The sequence below is a fragment of the Podarcis erhardii genome, assembly GCF_964252035.2.
Source record: "Podarcis erhardii genome assembly, chromosome: 8".
Classification (NCBI taxonomy): domain Eukaryota; kingdom Metazoa; phylum Chordata; class Lepidosauria; order Squamata; family Lacertidae; genus Podarcis; species Podarcis erhardii.
The window spans coordinates 74,510,642-74,530,938 of NC_138499.1; the positions used below are offsets into that span (position 1 = coordinate 74,510,642).

The window sequence follows — 20,297 nt, forward strand, 5'->3', positions numbered from 1 at the left end:
CAGTTTTTCCAAGTCATGTGGCCAGCCTGACTAAGCTGCTTCTGGTGAAACCAGAGCAGCGCACGGAAACACCGTTTGGCTTCCTGCCGGAATGGTACCTATTTATCTACTTGTACTTTGACGTGCTTTTGAACTGCTAGATTGGCAGGAGCTGGGACCGAACAGCGGGAGCTCACCCCATCACAGGGATTTGAACCGCCAACCTTCCAATCGGCAAGCCCAAGGCTCAGTCGTTTATACCACAGCGCCGTCCCTATTTTCATCAGAGAGATGTTGGAGGGTATGGAGTTATGTGACCCCTGCGCCAAGTAGGTAAGTAACTATATGTCACTCTCAGTCACCTGTAGCTCCACCCCTTATACGGTGGCTGTGTGAGGCCCTTTGTCTATTTGCTTTCTGCCCTCGTAGTCCTAGGAGAAGGGGTGGTGGTCTGGAATGCTTTCTAATGATAACGTGTCAACCAGTTATTCTGGCCCTTCTGCTCCCCTTTCCTCTCCTTCCATTATCTCCCAGCTTTGTCCTTCTTCTGTCTCGGAGTCAAGACCTTCTGCAAACCACCATTGTAAATCTATTCTGTCCTCCTCTTCTCGGGAAGCTTCAGGAAGATGGTAGCAGCAGCCTCCAGCATTCCTCTCCTGACATTATACAACCTTTAGAAGACATCTGAAGACAGCGCTGCATAAGGAAGTTACTTGATGTTTAAAGTTGTATTATGTTTTTATATATTTTGGAAGCCACCCAGAGACGCTGGGGCAACCCAATAAGATGAACAGGGTATAAATAATAAAAGAAGTGTTGTTGTTGTTGTTGAATAAGGCACCCCTATTTTCATCAAAGAAATGTTGGAGGGTATGAAATACTCCTGTTTGATGTGCTTTCCTTCAAATTAGCTTCCATCCAATTAAGAAAACAGAAGCCATGGTTAAGCCGAGATGTGTACATTGCGTATAGGCATATGGCAGCTTCACTGAACTGTTGTTCAGTGTTGGGAAACAAATCTGGTCATGGGCGCTGGGTGAAGAGTCCACCTCAGCTCTCTCTGGTTTGGAAAGGAACATAAAAAGCAGCTTGAAACCCAGCAGGGGGGTGGGGGGGACAACCTTGCTGTGTTCCAGGCCTCTAATGTGCACATAATCTCAGTGTGATGCAGTAAACAGATGCTGGATTTAGTCTAGGGAGGCCTGCATTCAAATCCCCAGCCAGCCAAGTAGCCTGATAGCGTCAAACAAGTTATTCCTTATCACCCTGAGTACCTTACAGCTTTCTTATGTGGAGAAAATTAGATAAATGCACGTCTGCTGCCTTACATTCCTTGGAAGAGGAGCTGTGGAAAATGGTAGGATAAATTACAAGTAGAACTTGCAATAAAATGTTGCATTGTGGAGTGCATGCAATCATAGCCATGCTATCTTCTAGGATACAGTGGTACCTCGGGTTAAGAACTTAATTTGTTCTGGAGGTCTGTGCTTAACCTGAAACTGTTCTTAACCTGAAGCACCACTTTAGCTAATGGGGCCTCCTGCTGCCGCTGCGCCACTGCTGCACGATTTCTGTTCTCACCCTGAAGCAAATTTCTTAACCCGAGGTAATATTTCTGGGTTAGCAGAGTCTGTAACCTGAAGCGTATGTAACTGGAAGCGTATATAACCCGAGGTACCGCTGTACTTCTTTGCATTTACCCATTCTATTTCCCCCCCCCCCCAGTGTCTCTGAAGACACATTGGTTTTTTGTTCACTTTCTCATGAGCTGTGTTGTGGCCAGTGCTATTTTTCTAGAAAAAGAGGTGCAGGAACTCACAATGAATGCCTTGCTCTCTTATAGTGGCAATGGCACCCACCTGAGACATGGTGGAACTGAGTTCCTGCTTTAAAAAAAGTCCTGGTTGTGGCTTTCCGTTTGTTGTTGTAATAGTAATGTATTTTGCCACAGGATTTTTGTGCTTTCTCTTTAACTGGATTTTATTGGGACTATCTCTGCACATAGCAATCCCCAGTTTAAAATATAAAAAAGGATTTACTTTGCCTTGGGGTAAGCAGTTTTACAACTGTGCAAAAGCATACGACCTGAAATATCTATCTATCTATCTATCTATCTATCTATCTATCTATCATCTATATCTATCTATCTATCTAGTTACAGATAGGTAGCCGTGTTGGTCTGCCATAGTCAAAACAAAACAAATTCCTTCCAGTAGCACCTTAAAGACCAACTAAGTCAGTTCTTGGTATGAGCTTTCGTGTGCATGGTATCTGAAGAAGTGTGCATGCACACGAAAGCTCATACCAAGAACTGACTTAGTTGGTCTTTAAGGTGCTACTGGAAGGAATTTGTTTTGTTTTATCTATCTATCTATCTATCTATCTATCTATCTATCTATCTATCTATCTATCATCTATCTATCTATCTATCTATCTATCTATCATCATCTATCTATCATCTATCTATCTATCATCTATCTATCATCTATCTATCTATCTATCTATCTATCTATCTATCTATCTATCTATCTATCTATATCTATATCTATCTATCTATCTATCTATCATCTATCTATCTATCTATCATCTATCTATCTATCATCTATCTATCATCTCTCTCTCTCTCTCTATCTATCTATCATCTATCTATCTATCTATCCATCTATCCATCTATCTATCATCTCCCAAATCAAGAATTGGGCTTTCAGCGGCTTAAATATAAGCAAGACTGTGTGATATGCAGCAGCTTAAGGGAGGGGGGCTGCTGCTCCTCCCCACACCCATGTCTCCATAAAAATGCAGAGCGACCCAGCATCCATTTATATGCTCTCTCCTTTCTAGCTCATCAACATGAACATTCAATTTCTGGTGCAGCACAGAGGGCAAACTCAAAGGAGGAAAATGTTTTAACTCTCTAAGTCAAACGGCCATCCATCACATTGAAGGCCCCTGATGGCAGGGAGCACTATGGACCTCCTTATGCACCAGAGTGCACCAAAACCATCTAAATTTCATGGATAGCATTAACTGCATTCATTTCGTGCACACAAAAGCAGCGGATAGGTAGGTTTGTGTTCCAGGACTCCCCCCCCTTTTTTTTAGCAGTGTCCTTTTTTATATTCATGACGAGAGTCTTACATACTCTATCCAGGTAATGTGTCTCGGGGCTTATTTTGAGCTTTGCCTCAGATAGAGAACCTTTTCAGAGAGAGCTTCTCTCACATTAGATCCACACGGGAGAAAAAGAGAATTTGAGATGAGAAAGCTGGGGGTGGTACAAGCCTGAGGTGGCAGAATGGACTGTACTTCTTCAGACTGTATGCCTTTTGGTTTTAAAAACGTTTTACAGATTATGTTATGTACTAAGTTGAATAGGATCCAAAAGGCAGCAGTCTGATTGGTCCTAGAACAATAGGATTCAGAATGCAGCAGTCTGATTGGTCCCAGAAAAACAGGGTCCAGAATGCAGCAGTCTGATTGGTCCACAGGAGCCACCCAATCCAGCTCCAGGTGGAAGTGAATCTTCAACCTGATTGGCCTACAGGTGAATCCCAGAATTAGCCAATCACGTGGGGCCCATTCTGTAAATAATGTATATAAAGCAGACATTCTGGGGGAACTTCCATTTCTCCTCACCACTATGAGCTGAATTAAGAGCATGAAATCCACTCTCGACTCCGAGTATATTTCACTGGCGACGAAGGTAGGCTTCCTCTGAGCTGACCACCACACACAGCACCGCAGCACCGCCACCTTCCACACCGCTGCCTTGCACTGTGTATCCAGGCTTCAGCTCTGGGCCCCAAGAAACTCAGAATGGCAACCAACAGCAGCTTCTGGCTGTTCAACCCAGCATCAGGAGACTGGGAAGCGTACGCCTCCCGTTTCACCTTCCTCCTAGAAGCCAAGGGGGTCACCAACGAAGAAGATGCCAAGAAGAGGACAATATTCTTTAGCGTCTGCGGAGAGGAGACATTCGAAATCGCCCGGGCTCTCCTTGCACCTGAAGATGTTGCTGCTGTTCCTTACAGTACAATAATGGAACGGCTGAAGGGGCACTTCTCACCGCAGCCCTCGGTGGTGGCTCGTCGAAATGTTTTCTACACAAAGCGGCCAACCTCTGGGGAAACCATAACTGGGTTTGTGACCTCCCTCCGCCAAGCCGCCCGGTTCTATTTCAGATTATAACTTCATCATATTATGGTTGCCATATTTCAAACAACGAGCTTTCTTTGCCCAATGTTGTTGAGCTAATTTGGAGTTATTTTTCAATGGAAAATCGGGCAAAAAAAGGCACGGGCTGCCATGTGTCCGAGTTTCCCCAGACATTTCCTTACCGATTTCCACCCAGACACTGCTAGAGACAGCAGTATTCCATATGTGTCCGGGAAATTCTGGACGTATGGCAATAGATAGAATAGACAGAACACTGTCTTAGCTTTTTCCATTATTCAGTAGCCAATATAGTTAGGAAGAGAGGCAGAGAGAGAGAGAAAGAAAATCCAGCCTCTGCTGCTTCTCTGAATGATTGGAATGTTTATTTTAGTAGCATCCTCATTCCTAGGCCAGTAATCATTCAACAGGTATTTCACGTTTGGCTGTATAACAAAATGTGTGTGTGTGTGTGTGTGTGTGACTCATCCAGGACTAAAACTATCAAAATTGTTCTGGGTGGGGAGGGAGGGAAATACATTTATTTTAGACCCCGCTAAAGTGACCCATGTCCTTCCTTGCATATACAGCTGCTGCTTCTGCCCTTGAAATCTTGAAATGATAGCTGTGTGCTTAACTAAAGGCCACCAGCATAGCTAAGGAACAGGGGAGATGGGGGGGGAGTCAAATTATGTATATTAAAGTCACATTGAGTACATACAGCTTCCACCTGAAATCTTAATGGAGCAGAGAGGGAGAGAGACTATGCATTCAAGGGTGACAAACATGCTCAGCAGTCAAAATAAGAAGTGAAGGAGGAGAGTTAAAGAACAAAACTTAGCATTTTATTATTATTCTTTTTAAAAATGCAGGCGCATTAGCCGAACCTGCCCTCCATTTTCTCCCTCCCTCTCCCCGTTTTTTCCTTTCTTGCCTCAAGGGAAAAAATCAATTTGCTGTTATGCTAATTGGCAAAAGGCACAGAAAAGAAAAATAGTACAGTGTTCCTTAAAATAAAACCCACCCAAATCTTGAAAAGCATACTGTAGGGTTTGTTTGGTTTTGGGCGGGGGGGTTGCACACTGCATGATTCAGCCAGATGTTTTCATTTGTAGATTTTGGTGTATTTAATTATATGGCTTCAGGAAGACGTCTGAAAAAAGAGCCAAGATGCTGGCCAAGCCATCTTGAAAAAAGGGGGATTGTTTAGGAATGATAATTTCAGACCCATCTTTTTTTAAGGAAGGTGTATAGTTCAGCTCATCCAGTCGTGATAGCAAACCTCTCTTTTGATGTGAGATTGCTAGGTATTGCTGAAAGTAAAATTTGCCATACATAAATACATGGATTTACTGTACATTACAAAAAAAAAAAAAAAAAACACTGAAATGCTAAATAACATCTTATGATGAAATGTATGACAGAGCTCATCCATTGGTTAATTTAGGTTGCAATAATATACCTGCTTACTTGTAAGGTAAATTTCACTCAGTGGGACTTCCTTCTGAGCAGTCGTGTATTGGATTTCACTGTTAGTCTTCTAGTCTGACTAAAGAGCAGTTTTCAATGTATCAAAAAATACGGCTTTTTAGCTCTGCTATCAGATACCTTTGTTTTTTTAAAAAGCATGGAGTTTCAGGTATTTAATTTGGGATGATATACATACAAAACAAATAGTCATTTTTTTATTTTTATTTTTTTAGCAGGAACCCAGGGGGGCTGAGTTCCTCTACCTTTTTTATATCAAATAATTATATGGGGGAGGGGGGAAGGCTGGAACAGATATACACCCAATGCCTGGGCCAAAAACCCACCTATATCTGTAATCAATAAAGTTGAGGCTATTTATAGTCCAGATTATTGAGTTTATTAAAAACATTCTACATTTAGTCACTGTCTGGGTGGGGTGGCATTGTGACTGAGACCGCAACAAACAAACAAACAAACAAACAAACAAACAAACAAACAAACAAACAAACAAACAAACAAACTTGGTGGTGAGTTCCCAGACCTTTTTCCAGGAAAAAAGCACTGCATTTAGTCTCTGGTTTGAGTCCCAAGAGGACAGGTCTGCAATACCTTTAACAGTGCTTAAGAACAGGGACGCGGGTGGCGCTGTGGGTTAAACCACAGAGCCTAGGACTTGCTGATCAGAAGGTCGGTGGTTCGAATCCCCGTGACGGGGTGAGCTCCCGTTGCTCGGTCCCAGCTCCTGCCAACCTAGCAGTTCGAAAGCACATCAAAAAGTGCAAGTAGATAAACACGTACTGCTCCGGCGGGAAGGTAAATGGCATTTCCTTCTTTTTTAAAAAAATATATTTATTAGAGTTTCCAATTTAATACAAAAAGAAAGACAACAAAAAACAAGAAATGCACAAAAAATGACAAAAATACAAAAATTCACAATTAAAACAAAACAAAACAAATTTAATTCCCTTTACTTATTTCCATTACCTTATATCCCGGACCTCCTCTCACCTCCCCCTTTTGTATTCCAGTTCAAATTCTTAATTCAGCAAATCCTTATTATAACTTAATATAACTTATTTTAGCTCATTACTCAACCTTTGCATTACAGCTGGTAACCACTTAATTTCTGTCTAACATCATTCTAACATTCATTAATTTTACAATGTTTCTGTAAGTAGTCTTTAAATTTTCTCCAGTCCTCTTCCGCCGACTCTTTTCCCTGGTCTCGGATTCTGCCGGTCATTTCTGCCAATCCCATGTAATCGATCGTCTTCATCTGCCATTCTTCCAGAGTGGGTAGATCTTGTGTCTTCCAGTATTTTGCGATGAGAATTCTTGCTGCAGTTGTCGCATACATAAAAAAAGTTCTGTCCTTCTTTGGCACCAATTGGCCAACCATGCCTAGGAGAAAAGCCTCTGGTTTTTTCAGGAAGGTATACTTAAATACCTTTTTCATTTCGTTATAAATCATTTCCCAGAAAGCCTTAACCCTTGGGCACGTCCACCAAAGGTGAAAGAATGTACCTTCAGTCTCCTTACATTTCCAACATTTGTTATCGGGCAAATGATATATTTTTGCAAGCTTGACTGGGGTCATGTACCACCTATAAATCATTTTCATAATATTCTCTCTTAAGGCATTATATGCCGTAAATCTCAAACCGGTGGTCCATAACTGTTCCCAGTCAGCAAACATAATATTGTGTCCAACATCTTGTGCCCATTTAATCATAGCAGACTTCACCGTTTCGTCCTGGGTATTCCATTTCAGCAGCAAATTGTACATCTTTGACAAATTCTTTGTTTTAGGTTCTAACAATTCTGTTTCTAATTTCGATTTTTCCACCTGGAATCCATTTTTTTTATCCAATTTATAAGCCTCCATTATCTGATAATAATGAAGCCAGTCTCGCACTTCACTTTTTAGTTTCTCAAAACTCTGCAATTTCAATTTATCTCCCTCTTGTTCTAAAATTTCCCAATATTTTGGCCATTTGGACTCCATATTAAGTCTTTTGAAAGCTTTCGCTTCCATTGGTGACAACCACCTTGGGGTTTTATTTTCCAATAAGTCTTTGTATCTTATCCAAACATTAAACAATGCTTTCCTGACAATATGGTTTTTAAATGCTTTATGTATTTTAACCTTGTCGTACCACAAATATGCATGCCACCCAAAAGCATTATCAAATCCTTCTAAGTCCAAAATGTCTGTGTTCTCAAGAAGTAGCCAGTCTTTCAACCAGCAGAATGCTGCTGATTCATAGTAAAGTTTAAAGTCTGGCAGGGCAAATCCACCCCTTTCCTTTACATCAGTTAATTTCTTAAATTTTATTCTGGGCTTCTTGCCCTGCCAGACAAATCTAGTAATATCTTTCTGCCACTTCTTGAAACAGTCCATCTTGTCCACAATCTGCAATGTTTGAAACAAAAACAACATTCTAGGCAATACATTCATCTTTATAACTGCAATTCGGCCCAACAAGGAAAGCTTCAAATTTGACCATATTTCTAGATCTCTTTTCACTTCTGTCCAGCATTTTTCATAGTTATCTTTAAATAAGTTCACATTTTTTGCTGTCAAAGGTTTCAGAATGAGACTGGTTTGACCGTGGTTAAGAAAGTGAAATATTTGGGGGTAAACGGCATTTCCATGCGCTGCTGTGGTTTGCCAGAAGCGGCTTAGTCATACTGGCCACATGACCCAAAACCTGTACACCAGCTCCCTTGGCCCATAGAGCGAGATGAGCGCCACAACCCCAGAGTTGGTCACGACTGGACCTAATGGTTAGGGGTACCTTTACCTTAAGAACAGGGAACTTCATCAATGCCCTAAGAACTAAACAACCCCACAAGGTTTAACAAACTTGGGAGAACAAAAAGTTCTTCTCTTGGTACTGAGAAAAAATTCTGTGGTGAAGTACTTTAAAGGCCATCCCTTTCTCACAGGGCACACTGCTCATAATACCTTTTCCATGATTCTTTTTTCATGTGGTACTAAGAAAGGCCCTAAAACCTATTTAAAAATGTGTGAAGCATCCTGAGAAGGTTTGATAATTTTGTAGAAGACCTTGTAGAAGGGTCCCATGACTTCTGCTGGTCCAGGCTCTTAAAACCAGCTCCTACAACTCTAAAACCATGCATCTTTTACCTCTTTCATCCCCGTGTCTGTCTGCCTGGCTCATCCTTTGGCAGCCAGAAACCATTAGCATCAGAGCAGCTCAGCCAATGGAAGGGCTAGAGGAGGGATTTGCTGAGCCTTTATGGAGCAGTGAATTTGAACACAAAACCCAGTCAAGTTATGCACAAAAAAATATTTTTGTGTGTTTAAAGGATGGATAAAAAAATAGAACATGGGGAAATGCATCAAAAAGCAGAAAAAATGTGTATTTTACCTAAAAAGTGCATACAACATGTATACAGTTTATAACACCTGTCCTGAAAGACCTACATTGGCTCCCAGTACGTTTGCAAGCACAATTCAAAGTGTTGGTGCTGAACTTTAAAGCCCTAAACAGCCTCGTCCCAGTATACATGAAAGAGCGTCTCCACCCGCATCGTTCAGCCTGGACACTGAGGTCCAGCTCTGAGGGCCTTCTGGTAGCTCCCTCACTGCAAGAAGTGAGGTTACAGGGACCAGGCAGTGGGCCTTCTCCATAGTGGCGCCCGTCCTGTAGTACGCCCTCCCATCAGATGTCAAGGAAACAAAAAACTATCTGACTTTTAGAAGACATCTGAAGGCAACCCTGTTTAGGGAAGTTTTTAATGTTTAATGTTTTATTATGTTTTTAATATTCTGTTCGGAGCCACCCAGAGTGGCTGGGGAAACCCAGTCAGATGGGTGGGGTATAAATAAATTAAATAATAATAATAATAATAATAATAATAATAATAATAATAAGTGTCCATGCATTCTTTCAACAACAAAATCTGCAAAAAGTGGAATGGAATGGACCTATGATCGATGGCCAGTGAAAATGAAAGGCTGCTCAGTTCATTCCTAGCAAATGACAAATGGACAAGCACTTACCTGTACTACTTAACTACTATTATAGGGCAAGGGTAAGGAACCTGGGACCCTGCAGATGTTGTTGGACTACAACTCTCATCAACCCTGACAATTGGTCATCTGGCTGGTGCTGCTTGGAGTTGGATTCCCTACCCCTCTATCAAGTATCTCATCCAATTCCTGTATGTGTCTACTCCAAAGTAAATGTGACTTAGCTCAATGGGGCTAACTTCCTGGTAAGTGGGCACAGAACTGCAGCGTTCATGAATGTTATGCTGACTGTCTCCCATTCTCTAAATGGGACATAACAAATATTTAAAAGCCCATTGTACAGCAGAGTCTTACATAATCAAATGAAAAAGGGTTCCTTGATTAGTTCATCCTGTCATTCATTTTCTTGATGATGTTTTTTACCCCCTTTCTTTGAAATTGCAGCTCTTCATCATTGCTCTTTGACAAGAGATAATCTCCTGATTACTCTTTTTGCTGTTGCTAGCTAGCAAGATTTCTAAAACAACTTTCCATAACTATGTTTATTTTCTGGTGGATACAAGCACAGATACTGACTAATGAAACTGTCGTATAGAGGTAAATCAAATCTTTTGTGTCCTGTACCAATTTGGGGGATATATTTGTATGTCGTGCCTTGATTATACCAAACAATAAAATTATAATTAAATATGTTTGTATGAAGATTGTCACATAACCTACCTTTAAACAACAACAAAAAACCACACAGTTTAGTTTTCAGCTAATTTCTTTTTTGCTTATTTCTTACTTATAAGCATATAGGAGACACAATTATTTACTGTATAATGTAGAAAATGGCAGAGTATTTGCAACTTGCTCTAAGTATGGAACGACTCCCAATATTCTATCCTTCACTGCTGCTTCAGAACCATTTCAGGGCTTTAAGCACATGTTTAGTGATGAACAAGGATGAATATGTGGTCTTATCCTTATATCTTAAACAGAAGGTTTAACAACTGCAAATTTGTTTTAAAAGTTTTTAAAAGTTTTTTTATTTATACTTTTCAAATTTATAAATTTCTCTAGTATTACAATCAATTTAACATTTCAAAATTTGACTTCCTTCCCCCTCTTTCTGCGGTTCCCTAAATTTATTTTTTAATATCTTCTGCATATCCATGTTCATTTAACTTGCTCATTTAATTATCTACTGTAAATATATACTCTTATAAAACTGCAGGTTATTACAATAATCCTGCTAATGTTTTTATCTGTTTACAGTTTATCTGTAAATATTCAATAAACTATTTCCATTCTTTTATAAAAAGTTTGTTATCTTGATTTCTTATTCTTCCGGTAGGTTTTGCCATTTCTGCATATTCCATAAGTTTTTGTATCCATTCTTCCTTTACTGGGACATCTGCTTCTTTCCACTTTTGGGCAAGTAACATTCTTGCTGCTGTAGTAGCATACAGAAATAAATTTCTATACAATTTAGGTAGTTCTGTCCCTATAATTTCTAAAAAAAAAAAGCTTCTGGCTTTTGTTTTGTTTTTTGTAAGCATTATTTTGAACATCCTTTTCAATTCATTATATATCATTTCCCAGTTTAAAAAGCTGATACCTAGGCATTTTACAAGTTAAATATATAGTTAAAGCTATGGTTTTCCCAGTAGTGATGTATGGAAGTGAGAACTGGACCATAAAGAAGACTGATCTCCGAAGAATTGATGCCTTTGAATTGTGGTGCTGGAGGAGACTCTTGAGAGTCCCATGGACTACAAGAAGATCAAACCTATCCATTCTGAAGCCCAGAGTACTCACTGGAAGGACAGATCCTGAAGCTGAGGCTCCAATACTTTAGCCATCTCATGAGAAGAGAAGACTCCCTAGAAAAGACACTGATGCTGGGAAAGATTGAGAGCACAAGAAGAAGGGGACGACAGAGGACAAGATGGTTGGACAGTGTTCTCAAAGCTACTAACATGAGTTTGACCAAACTGCGGGAGGCAGGGGAAGACAGGAGTGCCTGGCGAGCTCTGGTCCATGGGGTCACGAAGAGTTGGACACAACTAGATGGCTAAACAACAACAATGGTATTACTGCAATGTTGCTCCGTAGGGTAGGGTCAGTGAATTGTACCAAGCACACACAAACAAAACATTATTTGTAACAAGTGCCTGTTTTCCCCTGCTAATTATTAAGTTACTTAATTAGGCATCTCTCCATAATAGTATGTCATGCGTAGCGCCATAATAATATGTCATACTTAGTTATGTAGCTAGTAGCCCTCACATTTAGGTGGAGCTATTGATCTCACAGATTTTCTTTGCCATATTATCTTCATTCACAGATGTATGTCCAAAACTTAGGCTAATTCAATGGAATTATGCAACCACATAAGCAAAAATTGTAATGTTACAAATGCCCCCTTGGCCAGATTTCCTTTAGCATTCATGTGTTTCACGAGGAGGTGTGAAAGTTTTGCTTCACATAAGATGAAAAAGCAGAAGAACAGGAAGCATGGAGTCCTTGTGCTTCCTGTCCCCTTCACACCAGTGTAACATCTAAACCTGTTCAGCTGTGATTAATAGAGAATATTCATGAAGACATAATGCAGGCTGCCTCTCTATACATCATTGCAGATGTGTGTATGTGTGGAGGAGACAGCATTAATAATTGTTGTAATAGTGTCATGGTTTTAGTAACAATCATATTGTTCCATAATCTGGTTCATCTAGTCATTTTAGAATATAGGCGATTATTTGGTAAAGGTCACCCAGTGTAGCTAGTAAATGTTAGAAACATTTATCATTTTTAAATTCAATAAAGGTTTCCAGATATCTACTTATTAATTAATAGACAACCAATATATCTGTCCCTTTCTTTTTGCTGGGATTTATCTAACCATCTGCAAAAACCACAGATATTATTTATTCTTTGTCACTGTGAATGCTGAGGATGCTTTATCTTATTTAAAGCTCAGCAGGAATGGCAAAACTCCACATCATTCTCCCCTCAAAAAGGATGAGGTGCAAACACTCTAAAAAGACAGTTCATGACATTTTCCTAGAAGTTTGGTCCTAACAGAAGAATTTTGCCAGTAAACTGGTAAAAATTAGGAATACAGTGGTACCTTGGTTTAAGAACAGTCCGGTTTAAGAACGATTTGGTTTACAAACTCCACAAAACTAGAAATAGTGTCTGAGGTTTGAGAACTTTACCTCGGTCTAAGAACGGAATCCAAACGGTGGAAGGGCACCGGCAGCGGGAGGCCTCATTAGGGAAAGCGCACCTCGGTGCCTCGGTTTAAGAATGGTTTTGGTTTAAGAACGGACTTCCGGAACTGATTAAGTTCATAAACCAGGGTACCACTATACTTGAAGAATTCAATCTTTGTGAATTCCTTAACAAATCGATTTGACCTGTACCCAGTGCTTTTTTTTTTACAAGGGGTACTCAAGGATACGCAGTACCGGAACCTTGGGTGGGGGGCGGGGAGTGTGACGCTTACTGTAGTAACTTCATGGTGAGTACCGGCATCTATTTTTCGGGGGGGGGCACTGCCTGTACTGCTTGAATCTCTAATGCACAGCCCTCATTATTTTAAATGCATCCAAAAGCACACATAATCTGGAAAATATGCTGGAGCAAGAATGTGATACCCAGATCAAAGATGCAAAATGGAACCAACTTTGGGATAAAGCTTCTATTTATATGTACATCAGCACAGGCCAAGGAGTTGAGTTTTGTGTCTGTGTTTTATGACATAAATGGTTTCTTACCCCATATAAGGGACACGGGTGGCGCTGTGGGTTAAACCACAGAGCCTAGGACTTGCTAATCAGAAGGTTGGCGGTTCGAATCCCTGTTGCGGGGTGAGGTCCCGTTGCTCTGTCCCTGCTCCTGCCAACCTAGCAGTTCGAAAGCACATCAAAGTGCAAGTAGATAAATAGGTACCGCTCCAGCGGGAAGGTAAACGGCCTTTCCGTGCGCTGGTCTGGTTCACCAGAATCGGCTTAGTCATGCTGGCCACATGACCCGGAAGCTGTACACCGGCTCCCTCGGCCAATAAAGTGAGATGAGCGCCGCAACCCCAGAGTTGGTCACAACTGGGCCTAATGGTCAGGGGTCCCTTTACGTTTTTACCCCACATAAACTGTATCCTATCAGTGCTGAAGCAGTTCCTTTATACTGGAGAGGGTGCCAGGTGGTTGGCACCTACTGGCATGTGTGGCGGGAATGCCCCAGGGTAAAAGAAAAAAGGATGAGGGCTTTTGTAGAAGCCCTGTGGCTTTTCCTGGGAAAAACCTGTTGTTTACAACTGAATCAGAGAAATTTAGCTCCAATTTAGCACCAAAGAGAGGGTTTCTGGTGGAAAACAGTGGGACAAAGGCCAAACACTAAAAATCACAGGACAAGCAGAAAACCTCTCTGATCCATGCTTTATAAGTACAGGACGAGTTGGTGAGCCCTATTTTAGTGGACAATCCTATGGCACAGTCTGCTGGGTTTAGCATCTTATTTTATTTATTTGTTAAATTTTGTAAAATGTATACACTGTGGTTTAAAAACCCTCAAAGTGATTGACAAAGGTGGTAAAATGATTAAATTATAGGTAAAAGCGCTTAAAAACAACTACTTGAAACATTCAAGATATTAAAATCAGCAATGAATTAAAACATTCTTCAGCATTCTTCATATCTGGATAGGCTTGCCTAAACAAAAATATTTTTAGCATGTCCCGAAAAGAATACCTAACCATCAGCATACCGGCTAAGAGAGGATGGAGTTAGAATTCAACAACATTGGATGACCACAGATTCCCCATCCATGCTTTGCATGCCTGGTGTAGAGTGTCCCGGATGGCTCCTGATCAGCCAATCACTGGGAACCAAACTACATGTGATGCTAAAGACATCTCCATTTTATGGGCCCCTTAGCTCTGACATAACCTTAATAATAATAATAATAATAATAATAATAATAATAATAATACCCCACCCATCTGGCTGGGTTTCCCCAGCCACTCTGGGTGGTTCCCAACAGAATATTAAAAGCACAATAAAACATCAAACATTAAAAACTTCCCTAAACAGGGCTGCCTTCAGATGTCTTCTATAAGTCAGATAGTTGTTTATTTCTTTGACATCTGATGGGAGGGCGTTCCAGAGGGCGGACGCCACTACTGAGAAGGCCCTCTGCCTGGTTCCCTGTAACCTCACTTCTTGCATTGAGGGAACCACCAGAAGGCCCTCGGCGCTGGACCTCAGTGTCTGAGCGGTATGATGGGGGCTGGAGACGCTCCTTCAGGTAATCTGGGCCAAGGCTGTTTAGGGCTTTAAAGGTCATCACCAACGCTTTGAATTGTCCTCGGAAATGTACTGGGAGCCAATGTAGGTCTTTCAGGACTGGTGTTATATGGTCTCGGTGGCCACTCCCAGTCACCAGTCTAGCTGCTGTACTGAGGGAAGCGGTTCTCCCCTTTTGTCTCTAGGAGGAGGAAGCATGTCTGTCAGTACTCCTGTGGAGAGCAGAGCTGCACCCACAACAGAGAAGAAAGGACATTGACCAGCCAGAGGGAGGAGGTAGTGTCAGAGTTGGAGGTAGAAGGGCCAGATAAATTCTTGACGCCTAGACTTTTCCTGCAGTGTTGTCCCAGCTACTATTTGTATCAGCTCCTTTTGACCACAATCGATGTGTCCCTTTGTAGTTGTTGTTCTAGGCTGATTCTAATTTTACACTTCACAAAATAACTCTGAAGTGCCTCGTGTTTGAACTTAAAGCTCACAACATTCTTTCAAATGTGGCCCATTGCGCTAACTAATTGCAACATATGTTTTCTTCATATCAGAACTCTCTGTAGCGGCACTTGAAATAATTAGGCACGGTAGGGGGTATGCAATGAGAAAAAGGTATACAGTCCACTCCTGCTTGTACTTACTATTTTTTTTTTTTAATGTCCTACTGTGTTCACTAGGACTTACTCTCAAGTAAAAGTACAATGGTTTGAAGCACTGCCATTACACTTTCCTGGAAGGACAGTAAGTTCATATATATATATATATAGTCAGGGGCTCAGGAGCAGAGGCACAGGAGAGGGAGGAAATGGAGAGCGAGGGGGAGGAATCCGAGGGGAGCGTAGGCGGTGACAGTGGTCAGAGTGATTCCATGAGCCTCTCCAGCGAATCGGAAGATTCACAGAAGGGAGCGCCGATGGCCAGGGCAAGGGGGGTGCCAAGGGGGAAACCCCAGAAGGAAGGGGCCAGCGGGGACTCCCAGAGCAGCAGTTGGAAATCAGGACCAGCTTCCCCACCAGAGCGCAGTGGGGGGGAGGAGTCCCAGGCATCGGGACCAGTGTTCTCACCACCAGCGAGAGGAGATGAGTCAGGATTGACCACGCCTCCATCGGAGAGCGGGGAAACGGTCAAGAGGAAAGTTACCGGCTGGGCGCGCGCGCCAAGTTCAAATGTACAGGTGAGCGGTACAGCAGGTAGCCCGGATAGGGAGCCAGGTCCTAAAGCCCGCCGGAAGGAGGGGCAAGACTCAGGGGGGTCAGCGTCAGAAGGGTCCAGAAAGGAGGAAACCCCAGGGGGCAGAAGGACCCAGAGGAGGAAAGAACAACGGAAGAGGTGGAGTAAGGCTAGAGTCTTAAACTGGTGTCTAGGAGGCGGAGACTCAGATGGAGCTTCGCCGGTCTAGGTTCTAAGACGTGGAGTTGCACGCTGCGGTTTGGAAATGGAAACTAATCTTCAATAAAGACTTTTATACGTTATTACTGACCAGCGTTGGTCCTCTGTGAGCTGGGACCTAGAGGCAACTCTGACATATCTTATCTATCATTTGCTTGTTTCCTTGACCTCCTCGCTCCTCCCTTTTTTGTATTCATTAGTTGTTTCAGCAAATCCTTTCCTTCTTTGTTTTTATCTTACTAATTTATCTTAATATATTGTAACTTTACATTCTGACCTGTTAACAATCCATTTTTACTTAATCCTTTATAACATTAGTGCTAAAACCACATAGCTTCATTCCAGCATCCTTCTAACATTCCTTAATTTTACAATGTTTCTGTAGATAGACTCCAAATTTCCTCCAGTCTTCCTCTACCGACTCCTCTCCCTGGTCTCGGACCCTGCCAGTCATCTCTGCCAGTTCCACGCAATCCATCACCCCCATCCGCCATTCCTCCCGGGTGGGTAAATCCTGCGTCCTCCAGTACCTTGCAACAAGTATCCCTGCTGCTGTTGTAGCATACACAAAAAAAATTCTATCCTTCTCTGGCACCAATTGGCTGACCATGCCCAGGAGAAAGGCCTCTGGTTTCTTCAGGAAGGTATATTTAAATACCTTTTTCATTTCATTATAGATCATCTCCCAGAAAGCCTTAATCCAGTGTTTCCCAACCTTTTTTGGGCAAAGGCACACTTGTGTCATGAAAAAAATCTCGAGGCACACCACCATGCCAGATGGGGAAAGGTCACTTTTTACTTATGTAAAAAAAAATAAAAAAATAGTAACAGCATAGAAGGTAATGGTAGATGACTGTTAGGGTCTCCCCCCAAATGCAGAATTCTATTAATATCTTCCTTAGCGAGCCGCGTTAACCCCTGTAATGCTTTCTATAGAGTAAGCATAGGGGACACTGGGGGATGTGGAACCAAGGGGGCAGTGGGCCAAAAGAGTTCGGGATCTACTGCTTTAAACAGAAATAAGAGCCAGTGGGTTCTACCTTTTTTAAAGTATCGTTTCAGCGGGGACAGCAGTCCGGATTTCCAAAAAGCGGCGCTTTTTTGCGTCTGAGCAAAGAAGAGAGAGAGGGGAAAAAAGAGAGAGAGATTGATTTGTGGCTGCGCAAAGGGGGGAGGAGCCCAGGAGTAAAAGTAGGAAGGACGAAGGGAGGGGAAAGGAAAGTTAATAGAAGGAAAGGCGGGTGGGAGAGAAAGAGAAAGAAAGAGGGAAGGAAGGGGGGAAGAGAAGTGGAAAGGAGGGAGACCGAGGCGGGGGAGAAGCGTCTGGAGAGTTGCTCCGAAGTTTGGGGCGCCGCGGGGGTGGGCGCGCGTCCCAGGAGGCGGAGGCCAGCCCGGGCTGGGAGCCGCGCCGCGGCCCGGGGGCGGTAGGCGGACCGCGGCTCCTAGGATGTGGAAAGGGGACGGCGGCGCAGGGGGAGGAGACCCGCACGGCTAGGGCAGCGCGCAGGGGGAGGGGAGCGGGCCGGAGGCGGGTGAGGGGGGCCGCGATCCCGCGCGTCGCGAACATGGCCTCCTTCCCCGCGGGCCCCGCCGAGCCCCCCGGCCGGGGAGGGCGGCGCGCCCCCGCCGCCGGAGGAGAGCAGAGGCAGGAGGAGGAGGACGAAGGCGCTGCCGAGGAGGCGCGCCAACTTCTGCCAACTTCGGCGCCCGCCCCGTCGCCGCAGGCTCCTCCCGGCCGAGAGCCAGAGGACGGCGGCGGAGCAGGAGGAGGAGGATCGGGTTTGGCGACGGCTGCTGCGTCCTCTCCAAGCGCGGGGCTGGCCTCCGCCGCGCCCGATCCTCCGCGCTCGCCCGCTTCTCAGCGGAGCAGGTCTCGTGCGGGTGCGAGGCGCTGCTGCAGGCGGGCGACCCCGGCCGGCTGGGCCGCTTCCTGGGCTCGCTGCCGCCCGACGCCGAGACGCCGTGCGACTCGCCCGCCTCCCTCCCACGGCATACTAGGCAACGTCTCGCGGCACAGTAGTGTGCCGCGGAACACCGGTTGGGAAACACTGCCTTAATCTTTGGGCACGTCCACCAAAGGTGAAAGAAAAAAAGAATGTTCCTTCAGTCTCTTTACATTTCCAACACCCATTATCAGACAAATGATATATTTTTGCAAGCCTGACCAGTGTCATGCACCACCCGTACATCACCCTCACAACATTCTCTCCTAAGGCACCACATGCTGTGAACTTCATACCTGTGGTCCATAACTGTTCCCAGTCAGCCAACATCTTGAGCCCATCCAATCATAGCAGATCCCACCGCCCCACCCCGAGCGCTCCACCTCAACAGCAAGTCATACATTCCCGACAAAATCTTAGTTTTGGGATCTAACAGTTCTGCCTCCAATCTTGATCTCTCCACCTGGAAGCCAACTCTCCTATCCAAACTATATGCCTCCATTATCTGATAACAATGAAGCAAATCTCGCACTTTGTTTTCTAGTCTTTCAAAGCTCTGCAACCCTAATCTATCTCCCTCCCGCTCCAAAATCTCCCAATATTTCGGCCATTCGGCCCCCACACCAAGCCTTCCCCGGACCCTCGCCTCCATCGGCGACAACCACCTTGGGGCCCCACCTTCAAGCAAGTCCTTATATCCCGTCCAAACACCAAACAATGCCTTCCTAACAATATGATTCCTAAACGCTTCACGTGCTTTGACCTCATCACACCACAAATATGCATGCCACCCAAATACATTATTGAAACCTTCTAAATCCAAAACGTCTGTGTTTTCAAGAAGCAGCCATTCTATCAGCCAACAAAATGCAGCTGAAGTTTAAGGTCTGGCAGGGCAAATCCACCTCTTTCCTTTGCATCAGCCAGTATCCTAAACTTCATTCTGGGCCTCCTGCCCTGCCAGACAAATCCAGAAATATCTCTCTGCCACCTCCCGAAACAGTCCACTCCATCCAAAATCTGCAATGACCGAAACAAAAACAACATTCCTGGCAATACACACATTTCCATAGCAGCGATACGGCCCAGCAAAGAAAGCCTCAAGTTTGACCATACCTCCAAACCCCCCCAGACAGTAAGTTCCTTTGAGGTCAAGGAAGTTGACTTCTGAGTAGGCACATATATGATACTGCTATAAAATTCACTTGAAATTTACTCTCCTCCACACCTATATACACCATTGTGGATACCATAAATGATGTGTGTGAAAGAGTGAATGTCTTTATTGTGTGTGTGGGGGGGGAGAGAACGGTAAAGGACCCATGGACGGTTAAGTCCAGTCAAAGGCAACTATGGGGTTACGGTGCTCATCTCACTTTCAGGCCAGGGGAGTCGGGTGTTTGTCCACAGGAGCATGTGGCCAGCGTGACTAAACCACTTCTGGTGCAACGGAACACTGTGACGGAAACCAGAGCGCATGGAAACGCCTTTCACCTTCCCGCTACAGCGGCACCTATTTATCTACTTGCACTTTTTGGCATGCTTTTGAATTGCTAGCTTGGTCAGAGCTGGGACAGAGCAATGGGAGCTCACCCTGTTGCAGGGATTCAAACCGCTGACCTTCTGATCGGCAAGCCCAAGAGCCTCAGTGGTTTAGACCTCAGCGCCACCTGCGTTCCTTACATACACTCATACACACACTGCTAGATTACTGTGCCAGAAGGGGAACAGAGCATCCCATTCCTTTTCTGCCTATTGCTTTTTGTATCTTGGGATTCATTGTTAAGAGCTTCTGGCAAAGGGGGCTTAAAATGAAACAAGCAAAAATTATAATGCATAAATCTACAGCAGGCCTGCACAATTCATGACCGACCAAGCCAAATGCAGCCCATATATTATGGATTATCAGGTATTTGGAAAACAGTGTTTTTGCAGTCCCTGACAGGTTGTAAAAACAAGAGGTTTGCAAAATGCTGGGGATCTGCCACCATTGGTAAGTAGACTCCGGCCGGCTTCAAGAGTTATGAGCTAATTTGTTATTTAGAGTGTAGGAGAGCCAGTGTGGTGTAGTGGTTAAGCGCG

At 43.6% G+C, this 20,297-nt stretch overlaps 1 long non-coding RNA gene across 1 annotated transcript in view; it reads left to right on the forward strand.

Annotated features, from left to right (window-relative positions):
- LOC309348195 overlaps nt 1-17,096 on the forward strand; it is a 99,041-nt gene extending 81,945 nt beyond the window's left edge. Inside the window, exon 2 of the long non-coding RNA XR_014159289.1 lies at nt 16,977-17,096. This is a non-coding gene — a long non-coding RNA (uncharacterized lncRNA). The remainder of the gene's footprint in view (nt 1-16,976) is intronic.
- The last annotated feature ends 3,201 nt before the right edge of the window (nt 17,097-20,297 follow it).